At 42.4% G+C, this 20,482-nt stretch overlaps 1 long non-coding RNA gene across 1 annotated transcript in view; it reads right to left on the reverse strand.

The window, feature by feature from the left end:
• Positions 1 to 20,482, reverse strand: part of LOC132712467 (uncharacterized) — a 36,366-nt gene that overhangs the window by 2,978 nt on the left and 12,906 nt on the right. The window contains exon 3 of the long non-coding RNA XR_015728243.1: positions 10,416 to 10,511. This is a non-coding gene — a long non-coding RNA (uncharacterized LOC132712467). The remainder of the gene's footprint in view (positions 1 to 10,415; positions 10,512 to 20,482) is intronic.

Here is a 20,482-nt window from a genome sequence, read left to right on the forward strand (position 1 = left end):
GTTTTTTCAGGACAGCTCTCACCAGCTTTACGTGGTCGTCCATGGTTTCTATGTAAATAAGAATGTCATTTAGGTAGATCAGGACCCCCTTGTAGAGGTGCTCATGCAGCACTTCATTGATCAGTTGCATAAATACTGCGGGGGGCCCTTGTAATCCGAAAGGGAGCACCCTAAACTGGAAATATCCCAGTGGGCAATTGAAGGCTGTTTTCCATTTGTCACCTTCCTTAATCCAAACTCTATAATAAGCCTCCTGTAAATCCAATTTAGAAGCAATCTTCCCCTTGACCAGGTGGGCTAGCATGTCTTTCATGAGGGGTAGGGGGTAGACATTTTCCACACAAATGGTGTTTAAATTCTTATAGTCAACGCACAGATGGAGAGACCCATCTTTCTTCTCCTGGAATAGCACTGGGGTGGCTATTCATGGCCTAGCCGGTTGGATGAAGCTGCATTTTAGGTTTTTATCAATACAGTCTTGTAGCTCCCCCCCAGCTCGTAGGGACTCATGGGGTATATTTTTGGTTTAGGGAGCTTCACCCCCATAAGGATTTCTATACTACAGTCAGTAGGCCAATGTGGGGACAGCACATCTTATTGTCGAGCCCCAGCTGGGTCTCGCCATCGCTGGGGGGCTGGGGAAGTCAGAGCCCTGGTGATGACTGTCTGTACATCTGGGACAGTGGAGGAAGCTCTATGTGGTTGATGGCATGGTCCAGCAATAAGCAGCATACAGCCTTGGTGAGCTCAGCACTTCCCTCAGGAACCGAGTCGTCGGCGCCACCTTATGATGTCAGGAAAGTACTGACAGCATTGACGGCCGGGATCAACAAAACTGCCAAACAGCTGATGGGGGGGTTGTGGGTTATACGCCAGATGCTAGTTTGTAAGGTGTGGAGCATTTAAATAGCGCTGCATGGTGACTGCGTGTAGCGCTGACTTTAACCCCGGGTTCCGGCTTATTCTGTACTTCTGGCTGAGTTGCTGCATAGACCAAATTAAAACATTGCAAACCTTCTTTGGTTTATGGTTCTTGTTGTCGCTACATGGACCGGATGGGAGATAGAGCCGAGCGAAAGTCAGCGCTACCCTCTACTCTACCTTCATCTGTTCCTGTTGCGTCACTAGTCTCATTGGCTGAAGGCTTGGAGCATGGCAGAGGGGACAGTGCCGGGGCGCTTGAGAGGGAGCTGGTGATCGATGCTGCTATGGAGGAGGTGCTCGTAGAGGAGGAGACGCAGCAGGAAACCACAGCACAACCAGCGGTGCGGCTGAAGATACGGCAGACTCGAGTTGAGGCTTGTCAAGAGGAGGAGGGTGCCCAGATGCAGAGGGGCCACTCTGGACAGTCATCTGCTGGGGAGTGGTGGCATAGCTCCACCTTCGCTGGACCAAAGTTGCCAACCCCCCCTCCTGTAGAGCCATCTTTCCAGGGATGGAGGGAGAGATGCTGGACGGACAAAGAAGAGGGGGAGTGGGGCTATGCTACTACAAGTCCTAGCACCATGGACACCATTCGGGACCACTTTTGGGAGGCTAGTTTCCGAGACACCCCCTCTTGGCAACCGTGGGCTACGAGACTGGAACCTTTGCAAGGCCTGTCCTGGCAGGACACTGGGATATCTAGTTTGGAGGTCCAGTTCCACCTCACTAGTCCCAAATTACAGAGAGAGAAAGAACCAAGTTGGGTGGAAGACCATGCAGTGTCATGGGACCAGGGGTCTTCCCTGGGAGAAAAGGTTGTACGGGGAGCAGAGCACCAACCCCAGAGGAAGGAGACAGCTCCTGCAAAACAAACCCAACGGTTAGTGATGGACCGACCCTGTACAGAGAGGAGGAGTCCCGGAGAGAGGAGAGGTGCTGGGGCAAGTAGAACACCTGAGCCACCACAGGCATGGGCTCCGGTACTGGGGATGTGGGTCTCGCAAACAACCTGGGCCCCTCCCACATTGCAAGCCACATTTGATGGGAGCCCAGACCATGTGGCCTTATTCTTAAGCCAAGTGATAAGCCATTTGGACCAGTATGGGCGTTGGTATCAGGTTGTCAGGTTTCGTTGCTATCTTAAATAAACTTCATTCTCAAATGCAAAGTCTCTAATGAATCTCTTTTATTTAAGAATAGAAAAAACGACATGCCTGAACTCTGTTGCAGCCAAGATTGGCACCTCCTTCCAAACCCCTCCCTTTCTGTTCTTCAACCCCAATGTCTCATAGGCCACCATCCAGATCCATCTCTTCATCCCATGCACTTTCTTTTCACAGGAATTTCCCCCCTCCCTCTGTTGCCCAAGTAACGCTATCTGCTGAAGAGCCAGGAACTAGCTGAAAGTTCATCTCAGCATTAAAGCAAGTCTTTCTGTGATTTCATGTCAGCGCTGAAAGAGATCATAATTTGGAACGCTGACATCTGGCCCCTCTCCCTTCACTTCTCCGACGTAACCTGCCCCATAGGAAAAACACAACAAGATAAGTATCATTATCCCCTTCTTTGCTGCGAACCCCCCCATCCCAGCTTTCCCGGGTGGTCTGCATGGAATTTTGCTATAAGGTGGTCAGCTTGGATGTTTGAACTCTTCACCCAGGAAGCCTCTGACAACAGGTAGCCCTTCCATTTAATTAAGTATTGGAGGCGCCCCCTGTGCAATCTTGAGTCAAGAATTTGCTGCACTTTGTAGTGAGTTTGGCCCCCAACAACCAGGGGCCCAGGGGGCGCACGTGGCGTCAGCCTTAAGGTAGACCCCACTACAGGTTTCAGAAGGCTACTGTGAAAAACGGGGTGAATCTTCCCCAAGAGTCGTGGCAACTGTAGTTGTACTGTAACGGGGTTGATTATTTTTACTATAGGGAATGGTCCTATAAATTTCAGGCCTAATTTCTTACTTGGGAGTCTAAGTCTCAAGTACTTGGTGGAAAGGTAGACTTTCTCTCCCAACTGAAATGGTCTTTGGGGAGTTCGGTGCTTGTCTGCTTGTTTCTTATAAGATTGAGCCGCCTTGGCCAACGCCCTCTTGACATTCTCCCAAGTTTCTCTCAACATTTCCATCCAGTCGGTCAAGCTGACTGAGGAAGGGGGCTCCCTCGGGTACTCTGGCATGGGGACAAAGTCCATGCCACTCACTACTTTGAACGGGGTTAGCCCCGTGCTGCTGTGGACAGCATTATTATATGCAACCTCTGCAAAAGATAGGAGGTCTGCCCAATTGGACTGCTGGTAGTCAACGTAGCATCTTAAATACTGTTCTATCATAGCATTCAGTCTTTCTGCCCCCCCCCCCATTGGTGCTCAGGTGAAATGCTGAGCTGAGCCCTTGGGATGACCCTATGGATCGTAGAAACTCCCTCCAGAACTTTGCTGTGAACTGGACCCCTCGGTCAGAGATGATTCTCCTGGGGACTCCATGCAGGTGGTAGATGTGTTTCAGGAACAGTTTGGATAACTGGCGGACCGAGGGCAGTCCGCTACAAGGAATGAAGTGTGCCTGTTTGGAGAATAAGTCTATTACAGTCCAGATCACTGTATTCCCACTGCTCCTCGGTAGGTCTGCTATGAAGTCCATCGCAATCTCCTCCCATGGTCTTGTTGGCTCAGCTACTGGTTGCAACAGTCCAGGCAGGCAACCTGGTCTTGTTTTCATCGTGGCACAAATGGTGCAGCTTTTTACATAACTGTCCACATCCTTTCTCATGTGGGACCACCAGAACTGCCTTCGTACTAAGTGCAGAGTCTTTAGGAACCCGAAGTGTCCTACGGGTTTAACATCATGACTCCTCTTGAGGATCAGGGTGCGTAAAGTCTGTGGGACATAGAGCTTTGTCCCTTTCCATGCTAGGTCATCTCTTTTTGTCAAGAGATGTTGATTGTCTCGGAACCAGGGGTCTGTCAGTGTTTCATTTTTTAATTTTGCAGTTAAGTCACTTGCAAGTTGGCCCTGCTGGTCACGTTGTTGCCGTCTGGTGATCACTTGAGCTGCTGCTTGGGTGGAGGGGATGATGGCATTCACTACTTGCTCCCGCTCACTGTTGTATTGGGGCATTCGGGAGAGGGCGTCAGCCAGGAAATTCCTCCCTCCTGGGATGTGCTTAAGCTCGAAATTGAAGCGATTGAAGTATTGAGCCCACCGGACTTTCCTGGGCGACAGTTTCTGTGGGGTTTTTAGGGCCTCCAGGGTTTTATGATCAGTCCAGACTTCAAACGGTTTCTGGCCTCCCTCTAGTAGGTGCCGCCAGGTCAACAATGCCCATCTTACTGTGAACGCTTCTTTCTCCCACGCCGCCCATCATCTCTCTGTGTCGGTGAGTTTGCGGGAGGTGTAGGCGCAGGGTTGTAGATCACCTTGACTGTTCTTTTGGAGTAACACGGCTCCTACTGCCACATCACTTGCGTCTGCTTGGATGACGAAAGGTTGTTCAGGATCAGGGTGTTTTAAGACAGGTTCTTTCGCAAACATTCCCTTTAGCGTCTCAAATGCCTGTTGGCAGGTCAGGTCCCACTGCAGGGGTTGTCCTGGGCAGGGTTTCATCACTGGGCTTCCTGTCTTTAGGAGGTCCATCAAAGGTTTGGCAATTTTCGCGAACAAGGGGATGAATTGTCTGTAAAAGTTCGCGAAGCCTAGGAAGCTTTGCAGTTATCTGTGGGTGCAAGGGGACTGCCATTGTAGAACTGATTGGACCTTGGCTGGGTCCATTTCTATCCCCTCGTTTGATACTCGGTAGCCTAGGTAGTCTAGCCGTGATTGATGGAAATCGCATTTTGACAGTTTGACATACAGGTTCGCCCTCAGCAGTTTTTTCAGTACTTGGCGGACGAGGGGTATGTGTTCGTCTATGGTCTCTGTGTAGATGAGAATATCGTCCAGGTAGACGAGAACCCCTTTGTATAGGTGCTCATGTAGGACTTCATTTATCAACTGCATGAACACTGCCGGGGCGCCTTGCAATCCAAAGGGCATTACCTTGAACTGGAAACTACCCAGGAGGCAGTTGAATGCTGTTTTCCATTCATCTCCTGCCTTGATGCGTACTCGGTAATAAGCTTCTCGAAGGTCTAGTTTGGTGAAAACTTTTCCTTTAGCTAGGTGGGCTAACATGTCCTTCATGAGGGGGAGGGGGTATAAGTTGTGTACGCAAATGGCGTTGATAGTTCGAAAATCGTCTACCAGTCTCATAGAGCTGTCCTTTTTCTCTTTAAACAGGACCGGCGCCGCTACCCTTGGTTTTACTGGCTCAATAAATCCCCTTCGTAAGTTCTTGTCTATGTAGTCCCGCATTTCCTGCATTTCACGGGGCGTCATGGCATACATTTTAGGTTTGGGTAGTTTCGCTCCCGGGATAATCTCGATGGCACAATCGGTCTCATGGTGGGGGGGCAGAATGTCACACTCGGCCTTGCTGAATACCTCTGCAAGGTCTTGGTACTCCCCTGGGATCTGATCTGCATTACAAGCGGTGGTGGGTGAGGCTGCAAATTGCTTTGCTGTACCTTCTGGGAAGGACCCTTGTGTTGGTGGTGTTTTCTTCTGCAGTGGCGGGCTGCTTTGGGGTCTCAGCATGGGAGGGAATTCTTCTGGTCGGGGCGGCAGGGGTTGGGGGCCCTTTGCTATTCTCAGCCTGTGGGTCCCCTCTTGCCACCAAATGATTGGGCCCCATTTGTCCGGCCACGAGAGTCCCAATATGACTGGTTCTGTCATCTTGGGGGCTATTATGAAGCGGATCGTCTCCCAGTGATCTGCTAGTTCTAGTCTCACGGGTTCAGTCAAGTGTGTGGCGTACGCCCCCCCCCGCTAGGGACCCATCAACTTGCTCAAAGCGAATTGGTTGTTTGAGCTTTTTAGCTCGGATTCCCAATTTTAGAACTGTGGGTAAGTTGATTAGGCACCGTGTGCTACCAGAGTCTATTAGGGCTTGGAAAGTCTCTTGGGCCCCTGTTTTGGGGGCTGTTAGGCGTATGGGGAAAAGAAAAGGATGGACGGGTCCACTCACCATCGGGTCGTCCTCGCCTTCGTCCTCCGTGTCATAGGGTTCGGGGGACTGATCTCCCTCTTCTGGGATTCCTCTGGTTTCGGTCAGGTGAGCGAAAAACTCCGGGATTTGGGGAGCTTCCCGTGGTACGTGGGTGGCGTGCTTGAGCCCTCGTTCCGGTAGTGCTTTGGGCAGTGGAGCTGGTCCCAGCCTAGGGGTTCCATATCTTGCTGCTATGTGGCCGCTTCCCCCACATCTGTAGCATTTCAGTGGGCTCCGTTGGGCAGATGGCCTCTGGGTGGGCTGTGATGTTGGGGTTTCTCGTCTGTTGAATGGCCCCTGGCCTGGCCGGCCCCTCTCCTTTCCATCTGGTGGGTTCGACGTGTTGTTTGCCCGCAGCCCCCTGTCGACTTTTATCGCTACCCGGAACCATTCAGAGAGTTGGTTTGGGATGTCCCGATAAGCAGTCACTTGGGAAATTCTCTTATCTAGGCTTGTTCTAAAAAAGTACACCAGCAATCGCTCTGGTAGGGGAGGCAGTGTCCCAATAACTCTCCTGAATTCATGGATATGCTCTCTGATAGGCTTCCCCTTCTGCATTAGGTTTCTTAGCTCGTCTTCCACATAGGGGTCCTCCTCTTCCTCCTCATAACGGGCTCTCAATAGTTGCAAGAACCCATCCGCATCTTGCAGCTGGGGGGCCCTGTTTTTGTAGAGGGATGCTGACCACCTCTTTGCTTCTCCCTCCAGCCCTTCCGAGATAGCATTCACTAGGGCTCTGGGGAAAGGATAGAGGTGTCCAAAATGCTCTATGTATATCTCAGCTGAATCGAGGAATTGGGCGAGGTTGTCTGGGTCACCATCGAACTTCCCTCTGAACTGGGGTGGTTTGTCTCTCTCTACCCTCTCCTCTCTGTGCTGAGCTCTGTAGGGCCGGCCTTGGTGTTGATAGTCCTCTGCCTCGTCTCTCATCCTGGGGTAGGGAGGTGCTGCATCATCTAGGCTTCGCTGCTTGCTGGGAGGGGGGGACCCATGGATGCATCGTTGGGCTCCTCCTCCTCCTGCTGTGGAGGGGGGAAGGGCTGCGCCTTAGCCTACGGCCTCTTGAATCAACAGCCCAGACTGGTTCTCTCTTTTCTTTGGGTCTGCAGGATGGCCCCTCCCCCTGAAGGGTGGCATGGTCAAATTTCTCTTTCAACTCATCTATGGGGCTTTCAAGTGGCTTCTTTAGAATTTCTTGGCGCTTAGTTTGTTTTCTGGTTTGTTCCCATTCCCATAGCCAGGATGCCCTGCCCAATTCACTTAGGGGTTTCCCTTTGTCTTTCGCGTTTGGAAAGGGAAATTCAGCCTCGGAGGCTTCTGGCACAGTCCCCGGGTACTTATCTGGCTCACGCTTGTTTGTTTGAAGTTTTGCTGAGGGGGAAGGCAGGGAGAGTTGAGCCTTCGTACTTTCCAAACTGGCTGGGATCACGACCACTTCTCCTCCACTCGTTGCTTGAAGGCTTTCCTCCGAGAGCTTGGCTTCAGCCATAATGTCAGGGGACAATCTCCAGTCCGACCACACGTCTGGGAGGGAACGGGGTGATTTAGAGTCAGCCAGCCTGGCTTTGGAGGAATCTTGGCTGTCTGTCAGGTTTCGTTGCTATCTTAAATAAACTTCATTCTCAAATGCAAAGTCTCTAATGAATCTCTTTTATTTAAGAATAGAAAAAACGACATGCCTGAACTCTGTTGCAGCCAAGATTGGCACCTCCTTCCAAACCCCTCCCTTTCCGTTCTTCAACCCCAATGTCTCATTGGCCACCATCCAGATCCATCTCTTCATCCCATGCACTTTCTTTTCACAGGAATTTCCCCCCTCCCTCTGTTGCCCAAGTAACGCTATCTGCTGAAGAGCCAGGAACTAGGTGAAAGTTCATCTCAGCATTAAAGCAAGTCTTTCTGTGATTTCATGTCAGCGCTGAAAGAGATCATAATTTGGAACGCTGACACCTCCCAGTGGGCCATGGTTGTGTCATCATGGCAGTGCTAACCGGAGATGCTTCCGATTGGGTGGCCAGCCTGCATAGCAACCATGCTAGGGAACTGATAGACATAGGGAAGTTTTTGGAGGCCCTTAGATCCACTTTTGAGGATGAGTTTAGTGTGCAAGTGGCAGAGGGTGACCTGGTTGCACTCAAACAAAGAGGTGCTCCCGCTAAGGACTATGTACAAACTTTTTGAAAGATTTCGCTGTGCCCTCAAGACCCTACTGTTCTGACAGGTGGGGCTGTCTATTTAAGTGGTTTTTAAATTGGAGTTTTAACTTGGGGTTTAAAATTTTGGCCAAAACTGTTTAATTGATTTTAATTACTTTTAATGATAATGTCTGTATATTTATGTTTTTAAATTGGCTGTACACTGCCCCGAGTCCTTCGGGAGAAGGGTGGTATATAAATAAAATTAACATTAACATTAACATTGCGAGTCATTTGGTGGATTGGCCAGAACGAATACTAATCCAACAGTTTCGCATGGGATTGGACCGGGAGCTGTGGCAGGCTTGTATATACAGGGACTTAGCTCCGCGATTAGCTGTTTGGTTCCGGGCAGCAATAGAGCTGAATATAGGCCTCCGAGAATTCCGGCCCCGAATGGAAGGAACTCCTGGACAGAGGAAACCCGTGACGGAAAAACCTCCAGAGAAACCTCAACCCATCAGAGACTCCAGACCAGGCATGGTTTGGAGCCAATAAATGGTCCTAGGAGGCCAGTGTTTCGCTGCTATAGATGTAGTCAGGTCGGCCACAGGGCGGCTGAATGCCCCATGCCATCACCACGAACACAGCCCCAAAAACCTCCCTCTGGAATTACAATGAGAAGACAGCCAAGGCAACCACCAGAGCGGCCACAGGTGGCCCAGGGCTCCAAGGTGGCTATGGATACCCAGGCCAGAGAAGCTGTGTTGACTCTGTCTGGGGGGAAGTTTCTGGTGGTGTCTGGAGACAGTGATGATGAGGACCCGGAAGACCCAATGGTGAGCGACCCCATTTGTCCTTTCATGATACCAGTGGTATTGAGAAACCCTTGCTCTACCAGTATGGGGCTTTGGTAGATTCCGGGTGTACCTGGTGTCTTGTCTGTCAGGCTGTGGTAGATGCTCTAGGACTGCAGGTGAGGTGGCTAAAGAACCCGGTTACGTTCAAGCAGATGGATTGATCATTATTGGGGCGAGTGCCAGCCACCCATGTGATGGAGAGGCTATACCTGGAGATAGGAGATCACCGAGAGGCTATCTGTTTTATTGTGATCAAGCAGATGATTGAACCGATAATATTGGGGCTAGCGTGGCTTGATAAATGGCAGCCTAACATCTGGTGGGAAGGGATACCGGAAACTAAGATTAACACTTGGTCCAGATCTACCCGCTTCGGAGAATACTCCACCTACAAGGGACAACAACAGGGGTAGGGAAAGTGGTTGTGCCTTGGTGGTTCCTCATCCAATGCAGGGCTTCCCTAGCATTTATGAAGACCTCGCAGCTGTTTTCAGTGAGGAGGAATGTGAGGTTCAACGGACTGTGCCATTGAATTAGTGCCTGGGGTTAAATTGCCGAAGCCATGAATGTACTCAATGACGCAAACAGGACTAGATGAATTGAGATGGTATATCGATAAGAATTTAGCGAGGGGGTCATCAAGCCTAGTAGGTCCCGCTTGGCAGCCCCTGTACTGTTCTGAGAAAAGAAGGATGGGGGGGTTACGCTTGTGCGTTGACTTCCGGGATCTTAACGAAGTCTGTGTGGAACACTTGTACCCGCTCCCTTTAATGAAAGATCTTTTGGCCACATTGTCAACTGATCGAGTCTTTACGAAACTTGATTTATGTGAGGCATTCTATCGGGTTCGTATCAAACTGGGGGACGAGTGGAAGACCACATTTCACTGTCCCCTTGGCAGCTTTCAGTTTCAGGTTATGCCTTTCAGTCTCCAGGGCGCCCCTGCAGTGTTCATGCAGCTGATTAATGAAGTCCTGCATGAACATCTGTACCGGGGGGTCCTTGTTTACCTGGACAATATCTTAATATATACCCGGGATATGGAGGAACATGTCAATTTGGTAAGTCAAGCATTGAAGAAGCTGTTAGCGGCCAAACTCTTTGTGAAACTCTCGAAGTGCGAGTTTCACAAATCAAAGATAGATTATCTGGGTTATAGGATATCAGGAGATGGCATGGAGATGGATCCATGCAAAATCCAGGCGATTGTGGATTAGCAAGCCCCGAAGACAAGAAAACAACTCCAAAGCTTCCTGGGATTTTCTAATTTCTACCGACAATTTATCCCTGCATTTGCCAGGATAAGCCTGCCTTTAACAGACCTTTTAAGTACTAAGCCATCCACATCGAGACCAAGGCCTGGTCAGTTATTGAGTTGGACAACAACATGTCAAAAGGCAGTTGAGCAGTTGAAATACCTGTTTACCAGAGAACCAGTTCTCACGCATTCCGATCCCACAAAAGCAGTCATCTTTCAGGCAGATGCTAGTGAAATGGCTGTGGGGGCGGTCCTTCTGCAGAAAGATGAACAAGGTTACTTACAACCAGGTGCCTATACCTCCCACAAATTGAGCCCCACAGAACAGGGTTGGGCAATTTGGGAGAAAGAGGCATTTGCTGTGTGATGGGCATTGATGACGTGGTGTCACCTCCTCAAGGGGGCATCACACCCCTTTGAGGTGTGGATGGATCATAAGAACCTGGAAGCACTGCAAACACCACGATGATTGTCCTCCAAGCAAGTGCAATGGGCACAATATTTCCACAGGTTCTCATTCCGTCTAAAATATGTCCCAGCTGGGAAAAATTTCCTCGCTGACGCCTTATCGCATATGCCGCAGTATAATAGCAAATGGGAGGAGATAGTGGAAGCCCTCATACCACCCAGTCAGGTGTCACATGACGTATCAGCAATAATCTGGTCGGATGCCTCCTTCATGACCGAATTACAGACAGCGATACAACAAGATCAATGGGTGACACAGAATCAGATCTTAGTGACCATTCGTAATGGGTTAGCTTGGAAAGGAGATAGACTGTATATTCCAGTGAGCCTTCGAACGTCCGTCCTCTGGCGTTGTCACAATTCCAGGCCGGCGGGACATTTCGGCTTTCTGAAAACACTTCATCTTTTTTTTTTTTTAATGATCTTTATTAGGTATAAAAATATAAAATGTCACATTCACTACATACAATATAAAATATGAAATAAAGAGAGATAAAAGAACATTAAGAACTGAAGAGAAAGAGAAAGACATAAAAAAGAGAAAGACACACAAAAGAAAGAAAAAAGGAAAAGAAGAAAAGGAAAGGAAAAAAAGAAAAATAGAAAATACACACAATATAATAATACAAATTACAATATAAATATATCTCTATACGTTATTGATGGTGTCTAGTTGTTAATTTTGTTATCTTAGGAACTTTGTTTTTGATTTATCCATTCATGCCATTTGTTCCATACCATATAATATTTCGAGTCTACCTTATCCTTTAATTCCAGTGTTAGCCTGTCCATTTCAACGCAATTGTAAATTTTTTGAATTACTAATTGTTCTGTTGGAATTTGGTCCGTTTTCCAAAGCTGAGTGAATGCCAGCCTGGCTGCCATGATTACATGCAATATTAAATATTTCAATTCTTTCTTAATATTTTCTCTAATCATACCCAATAAAAAGATTTCTGGCTTAAGTTCTATTTCTTCTGCCGTTATTTCCATTAGCCAAGTTTTAATTTTTTCCCAGTATTTTTTTTTTTGTTTTGGGGCAAAGCCACCAGACGTGGAAGAAAGTCCCATGTACCTGTTTACATTTCCAGCAGATTGGACTAAGGTTGGGGTACATTTTCACCAATGTCGACGGGGCCAGATACTACCTGAACCACATTTTGTATTGGTTTTCCTTATATACTACAGACTTTGTCATGCTCTGGTTGATTTCCCACACCCTTTCCCAATCTTCTAACTGTATATTATTTCCAATATTTCTCGCCCAGGCTATCATTTGCCCTTTTACTATATCTTCTGCCAAATCGAATTCTAATAGATATTTATAAATTTTTGAAATTAATTTTTCTTCTTTGGATTCAAATAGTTTATCTAATCAGTTGGGGTTTAACTCTATTCCTCCTTCTTCTTGATCTTTTTTATATCTTGTTTGTATTTACAAGTAGGGCCACCAGTCCATTTCAATACCTTGGTCTCTAAGCTCTTGTCGGGTTTTTAATAATCCCCGGGGGTCTAATAGTTCTTTATATCTTATTATTTTCTGTACTGTCAATTTGTTGGGGTGTATTGTCACCTCCAATATAGATATCCAACTGGGAATTTTCATATAATGTTTATTTTTAATTTCTTGGCAAGTGCCAATTAGTAAGTCTCTTATTATGTGATTTTTAAAATGTTTATATGTTATGTTTCCCACTTTCCATATGAAGGCATGCCACCCCTTCCATAGATCGTGTCCTTCTAATTTTAAAATTCTTTGGTTTTCCAACCTAACCCATTCTCTGAACCATGGTAAGCTTGCCACTTTGTAATATTTTTCCCATGCCGGTAATCCGAATCCTCCTCTGGTTTTATCGTCCTGTAGGATATTTAATTTTATCCTTGGCTTTTTCCCCTCCCATACAAATTTTGAGGTTATTTTATTCAGGTTTGTAAAAAAAACCTTCTCTAATTTTACTGGAATGGTTTGAAATAAATAGAGGAGTCTTGGCAGTATGTTCATCTTTATCGCCACAATTCTTTCCAACAATGATAATTTTAATTTCCCCCATTTTTCTAAATCATTTTTAACTTGTTGTACTAACACTCCATAGTTGTTGTCCCTTATTGCCACATTTCTAACTGTCAAGTTGATGCCTAAATATTTCACCTTTTTAACTGTCTGTAGTCCTGATTGATTTTCTAATTCTCCTATTTGTTTATCTGTTAAATTTTTGGTTAACATTTTAGTCTTATCTTTGTTAATTTTTAAACCTGCTACTTTACCGACTTTCTCTATCTCCTTTATTAGTACTAATTCTGTTTCTAGTGGATCTTCTGCGAAGAATACAAGGTCATCGGCAAATGCTTGGACCGTGTATTCTTCTCCTTTTACTTTTAATCCTTTTATATGTTTATTTGATCTAATTCTTATGAGTAAATTTTCCAGAGTTAAAATAAAAAGTAGCAGTGAAAGCAGACATCCTTGCCGTACTCCCCTATTTATTTCAAAAGAATTTGTAAGGTCCCCGTTAACTAATATACTCGCTCTTTGTTTTGTGTATATTGAAGCTATCATTTTCTCAAATTTCTCCCTGAATTTCATATTTTTTATTTGTTGTATCATAAATTGCCAATTGACCCGATCAAAAGCTTTTTGTGCATCCAGGAATGTCAGTGCTACCTGTTTCTCTGGATGCACCTCATAATATTCAATTACGTTAATTACAGTTCTTAGGTTATTTTTTATTTGTCTTGTTGGTAGGAATCCGTTCTGATCTGAATGTATTCTGCAGTTCAATATTTTTTTTACTCTATTTGCCATAATGTTCATAAAAATTTTATAATCAGAATTTAGTAGGGAAATCGGTCTGTAATTTTTTATCTGTGTTGCATCTGCTCCTTCTTTTGGGATTAGGGTGATATATGCTTCCCTCCACAAGTCTGGTAGCCTTGCCTCTTTTAATGCCTCATTATAAATTTCCAACAGAATCCAATTTAATGATACACCCAATCCTTTGTAAAGTTCTATTGGTAATCCGTCTGTCCCCGGTGTTTTGTTGTTTTTCTGTTTCTTGATTGTTTCATTTAATTCTTCTATTGTAATGTCTCTATTTAATATCTCTTGTTCTTCTTCTGTTATTGTCGGCATACCCTCCCCATTTAAGTATTGAATTATATCTTCTATTGCTACCTCATCCTGCTTATACAATTCTTGAAAAAATTGGGTTGCTGTTTCTTTTTTCTTGTCTAATCCCTGTTGTAATTTACCTTCCTTATCTTGTAGTTGATGGATTATTCTTTTCTCTCTCTCTCTTTCCTTAATCTATATGCCAACCATCTCCCAGGTTTATTCACATGCTCAAAGTGGTTTTGCTTTATAAATTTCAATGTATTGACATATTTTTCTTGGTCTAATAAATTCAATTTATATTTAGCTGACATCCAATTACCTCTTATTTGCTCATCTCCCGGTTTGTCTTGTAATTTCTTCTCCCATTTTTTAATCTCATCTTGTATTTTACTATTTTTTTTTCCTTCTCCTTTTTTCTTTTGGCATTATATGCTATTGTCAATCCTCTAATAAAGGCTTTTGTGGTATCCCATAGATTCTGGAGGGATGTCTGAGATTTATTATTATCCTTAAAAAATCACTTTGGTTCTTTTTCCATTTTTTTCAATATAATCCTTTTCTTTCAATATCTGTATGTTCATCATCCACCAACTTCTATTCCTTCGTTGCCCTTTCCATTCCAATACTACTGGGTTATGGTCTGCCCAATCATTTAAAACTATTTCTACTGCTTCTATTTCCTGTATCAATGTTTTAGTGATCCATGTCATGTCTATTCGGGACCAAGATTTATGGGGATTAGAATAGTATGTGTATTTTTTCTCCTCTGGGTTATGATATCTCCAAATGTCTACCAAATTCAATTCTTCTGTTAAATTTGTAAATGTTTTAGGTAGTAAATTTTTCTTCTTTTTATTATTCTGGTTGCTCCTATAGTCTTTTTTTATATCCACAATTGCGTTAAAATTGCCAATCAAACATACATTCTCCATATTTTACTCTAATATTTTTTCATGCACTTTTTGATAAAATTCTTTTTGTCCGCTATTTGGTGCATAAATAACCATTAATAATACATTTTTATATTTAACTTTTACTTCAATCATCAAAATTCTTCCTATCTGGTCTCTTTATTTCAAATTACTTTCTATCTCTTCCTTAATATATACTACTATTCCCCCTTTTTTTTCCTCTGCTAACGAAACAAATATTTTCCCTAATTTTTTACATTGTAAAATGTAAAAAATAGTCCTGCCTGGACTATTGCAATGCTCTCTACATGGGGCTCCCCTTGAGGAGCACCCGGAGGCTCCAACTGGTGCAGAGTGCGGCCGCGCGGGTGGTAATGGGAGCGACATGGCGTTCCATGTAACACCTCTCCTGCGCGAGCTGCACTGGCTCCCGGTGGTCTTCCGGGTGCGCTTCAAGGTTTTGGTTACCACCTTTAAAGCGCTCCATGGCTTACTTGCGGGACCGCCTACTACCACCAATAGCCTCCCACCGGCCGGTACGCTCCCATAGAGAGGGGCTCCTCCAGGTGCCGTCAGCCAAACAATGCCAACTGGCGGCCCCCAGGGGGAGAGCCTTCTCTGTGGGGGCACCTACTATCTGGAACGAGCTCCCCCCAGAGATATGGAGGATCCTGGATCTGCGCACCTTCCGCCGCACCTTAAAGACCTTACTATTTCACCAGGCTGGCCTGGCCTAATTTCCCCCCTCTTTTATAAAAGATTTTTAGAATTTTAAATATCATTTAGTATTTATATATTCAATTTTAAATTGGTTTTAAAAGTTTGGGGTTTTAAATTTGTCGGGGCCAAAATTATTTAATTTGATTTTATTCTATTTTTTAAATTTTGTATTGTATGTGTTTTTATTGTTTGGCTGTGCACCGCCCTGAGTCCTTCGGGAGTAGGGCGGTATAGAAATCTAATAAATAAATAAATAAATAAATAAATAAATAAATAAATAAATAAATAAATAAATTGTAGATATTTTTTGTACTGTTTTTTTATATGATTCTTGTAGCCATACTATATCCATTTTTTGTTTAATTATTTTCCTAAAAATTTGGTGTCTTTTAGCTGGCGAATTAAGTCCATTTATGTTTAATGATATAATTTTTAAATTCCGATCCATTTTTTTAAAATTTGTCCTGTCCTTTCTTTCCTGTTACTTCTTGTCCTTCTTTGGTCTAACTCCTCAGGGAAAGCTGGTACTTGAAAATTGAATGTGTTTTGTGCTTTTTGGACCGTGGGGAACATGAATATGTCCTTCTTTTGCTAATCTGAGCTCTGTGTCAAAAGTTACATTTTCTGGCTGAATTGAGCCCTACTGCCAATCCTGATATACACTTTGGTCTAACTCCTCAGGGAAAGCTCGTAATTAAAAATTGATTGCGTTTTTGTGCTTTTCAGACAGTGGGGATCATGAATATGTGTTTCTTCAGAAATCTGAGCTCTGGGTCAAAAGTTACATTTTATGGCTGAATTGAGTCCTACTGCAAATTGTGAGATACAGCTTGGTCTAATTCCTCAGGGAAAGCTTCCATTTGAAAATTGAATGTGTTTTTGGCTTTTCAGACTGTGGGGAAAAGGGAATATGTGTTTCTTTTGCAAATCTCAGCTCTGTGTCAAAAGTTACGTTTTCTGGCTGAATTGAGCCCAACTGCCAATTCTGAGATATGCTTTGGTCTAATTCCTCAGGGAAAGCTCGTACTTGAAAATTGAATGTGTTTTTGCACTTTTCAGACCATGGGGATCATGAATATGTGTTTCTTCTTCAAATCTGACCTTGTGTCAAAAGTTATTCTTTCTGGCTGAATTGAGCCCTAATGCCAATTCTGAGAAAGGCTTTGGTCTAACTTCTCAGGGAAAGCTCGTACTTGAAAATTGAATGCATCAATTTGCTAAAAAATAAATTGATAGAAGAAGACATAGAATTGGTAAAATGAATATGAGATATTTAAATAGGAATTTTTTTGAATTTAGCAATAAAAACTCTAAGTTATTGGCAAGGATGGCGAAAAATAAAAGAGAGAAGAGAGAAATTGGAGCCTTGATAGATAATAAGGGTATAAGACACTATAAAAAATTAGAAAAATGTGAAGTGGTCAGGAACTTTTTTCAAAATTTATATTCAAAAAAATTAATTGATCGGGGAAAACTGAGAAGCTATTTAGAAAAACATGTTGTGAAAATTGACCAAACATATAAAGATTTAATGGAAGAAGATATAACACAAGACGAGATTAATGGAGTAATACCAAAAATAAAATTAGGGAAAGCTCCAGGTGAAGATGGATTACCTGCTGAGTTTTATAAAGGATTTAAGGAAATAATAATACCAAAATTGCAAAAACTATTTAACGGAATTTTACATGGTGGAGAAGTTCCGTTGTCATGGAACAGAATGGTGATATCTATAATCCCTAAACCAGATAAAGACTTAGAAAGGATTGAGTCCTATCGGCCCATCTCTTTAATTAATCAAGATGCAAAGATATTTACTGCCATTATAAATAATAGATTAAGTAGATTTATAGATAGATATATAAGTTATAACCAAGTAAGTTTTGTGAAGGGTAGATACATGAGTGATATTGTCAGAAGAGTATTAAATATTATAGATGTTGCTGAATATAATGCTGATAAAATAGGTATAATATCATTAGATATTTTCAAAGCTTTTGACTCTGTACAATGGGAAACTATTAAAACAATTGTTGAGGTACTAGGTTTTGGTAATAAGTTTATACATGTTATTTCAAAACTGTATCAAAAAAGTAGTGCAAGAGTGAAGGTGAATGGAAGGCTGACAGAAGAGATAAGATTGGAAGCGGGTACAAGACAAGGATGTCCCCTGTCTCCAACATTATTTTTATTAGTTATGGAAATTTTGACTAAAATGATAGAAAAAGATGAAGAATTGGAAGGGTATAAGGGATATAAGATAAATCTGTATGCGGATGATACTTTGATTATTTTGAAAGATATAGAGAAAGATTTGAAAAAGATACATAAGCATTTGGAAGAATTTGAGGAAATGACAGGTTTGAAAATAAATTGGTCAAAATCTGAATTATTAATGAATAATAATGGTAAGGAGTGGGAGAATATGCAAGAACAACTTGGGATAAGGATTAAAAAAACATTGAAATATTTGGGCATAACACTTTCACTCAAAGTTAAAGAAATGAAAAAATTAAATTATGATGTGGTGATGAATGAAATTGAGAAAAAGATAGATAAATATAAAATGATAAAGTTGTCTTGGTTTGGTAGAATTGCAATGTGTAAGATGATGTTGTTGCCAAAGTTTAATTTTTTATTTGAGATGTTACCGTTAAACTTGACAGAGAAAGATATTGAAGGATATCAGAAGAAATTGGATAAATTTTGTAATGGTGGGAAAAGACCTAGATTAGTGAAGAAAATGTGGTATCAAAATCAAAAGGAAGGTGGATTAGGAATCCCCAAACTACTCAATTATTATTGGGCTTTTGCTATTCGGACTGTGGTAAAAATATTTAAAGGTGAAGATAGTCATTGGAGAGATTTAGAATTAAAGGACATCAAGAGATTTGGCTCAACATGGTTTTTAGATAAAGCAAAATCAAAATGTGTAATTAATAGCTATTGGTTAAAGGGACTGAGTAAAATTTGGAACAAATTTGTTAAAATTTTAATTCCAGATATAATTTTCTTAGGGAAGACAATTGAAAATTGGCAGATTAAAACTAATATAAGTCGTGATAGGGTAATGGAAGATGAAAATATACAAACTATAATAGATTGGTTAAAAACTTCAGAAAATGAAAGGAGGAAAAAAGAAATCATTGAAAAATTGGGTTTAAGCTGGTTTGAAAAAATACAGATAGAAAAATGGACTAAGAAGGTAAGGGACAATTGTTCGATAAGTAGAAGTAAAACTGAATTTGAATATTTAGTATTCCAAATTATGAAAGATGAAATTGGGCTAAAGGGACTCGTTAGTAAGATATATAAGATTATAAATTTTGATGGAAAACCACAAAGGGTGATGAAGATGAATTGGGAAAAAGAACTTAATATTAAAATATCAGATTTAGATTGGAACGTGAATTGGAAGAGTAGAATTATGAAGACTTTATCTGTAAGGATTAAAGAGCATAATTATAAGGTTGTTTGGAAATGGTATTTGACTCCACTAAGATTGTCACTGATGGATAAAAAAATTAGTAAACAATGTTGGAGATGTGATATGGAATTAGGGACTTATGAACATATGTGGTACAAATGTGATAAAGTTAAAAAGTTTTGGCAACAATTGGAGGAAATGATATTTGAAATGATGGGGAAAGCAATAATATTGAGACCAGAAACTATATTACTGTTGATAATTAAGGAAATAGAACCAACAAAATATGAGAAGGAATTGATTAGAATTATGATTATAGTGGGTAGAATTATAATAGCCAGATATTGGAAATTAGATGTGAATTTTAGAATAGAAGAATGGTATTGTGAAATGTGGAAATTAGCTTTAAATGATAAAATGACATGTGATATTAAAATTAGAAATGGTGACTATAAAGAAGATATTTTCTGGAAAATTTGGAAACCATTTGTGGACTATGCGCTGGGAAAATTGGATGCTTCGGTACCTGTACCCCGAGAATGTGGATTTTGGCGATCATGAGGATATATCCGAAGAACCAAATCTTCCTTTCTTATGTATAGCACAGGGTGAAATATTGTATATGTTGTTTGTAATGTTAGTAATTTAAAATAAAAAATTTCTAAAAAAAGAAAAAAGAAAGAAAGAAAATTGAATGCATTTTTGCGTTTTTCAGACCATGGGGATCATGAATATGTGTTTCTTCTGCAAATCTGAGCTCTGTGTCAAAAGTTACGTTTTCTGGTTGAATTGAGCCCAACTGCCAATTCTGAGATACGCTTTGGTCTAACTCCTCAGGGAAAGCTTCCATTTGAAAATTGAATGTGTTTTTGGGTTTTCAGACCGTGGGGAACATGAATATGTGTTTCTTTTGCAAATCTGAGCTCTGTGTCAAAAGTTACATTTTATGGCTGAATTGAGTCCTACTGCAAATTGTGACATACAGCTTGGTCTAATTCCTCAGGGAAAGCTTCCATTTGAAAATTGAATGTGTTTTTGGCTTTTCAGACCGTGGGGAAAAGGGAATATGTGTTTCTTTTGCAAATCTCAGCTCTGTGTCAAAAGTTACGTTTTCTGGCTGAATTGAGCCCAACTGCCAATTCTGAGATACGCTTTGGTCTAACTCCTCAGGGAAAGCTCGTACTTGAAAATTGAATGCGTTCTTGCGCTTTTCAGACCATGGGGATCATGAATATGTGTTTCTTCTGCAAATCTAAGCTCTGTCTCAAAAGTTACCTTTTCTGGCTGAATTGAGCCCTCAGACTGTGGGGAACATGAATACGTTTTTCTTCTGCAAATCTGAGCTCTGTCTCAAAAGTTACCTTTTCTGGCTGAATTGAGCCCTACTGACAATTCTGAGATACGCTTTGGTCTAATTCCTTAGGGAAAGCTCGTACTTTCAAATTGAATGTGTTTTTGGGCTTTTCAGACTGTGGGGAACATGAATATGTTTTTCTTCTGCAAATCTGAGCTCTGTCTCAAAAGTTACCTTTTCTGGCTGAATTGAGCCCTACTGACAATTCTGAGATACAGCTTGGTCTAACTCCTCA

The sequence above is a fragment of the Pantherophis guttatus genome, chromosome 5 (assembly GCF_059756535.1).
Source record: "Pantherophis guttatus breed Tessera chromosome 5, ASM5975653v1, whole genome shotgun sequence".
Lineage (NCBI taxonomy): Eukaryota > Metazoa > Chordata > Lepidosauria > Squamata > Colubridae > Pantherophis > Pantherophis guttatus.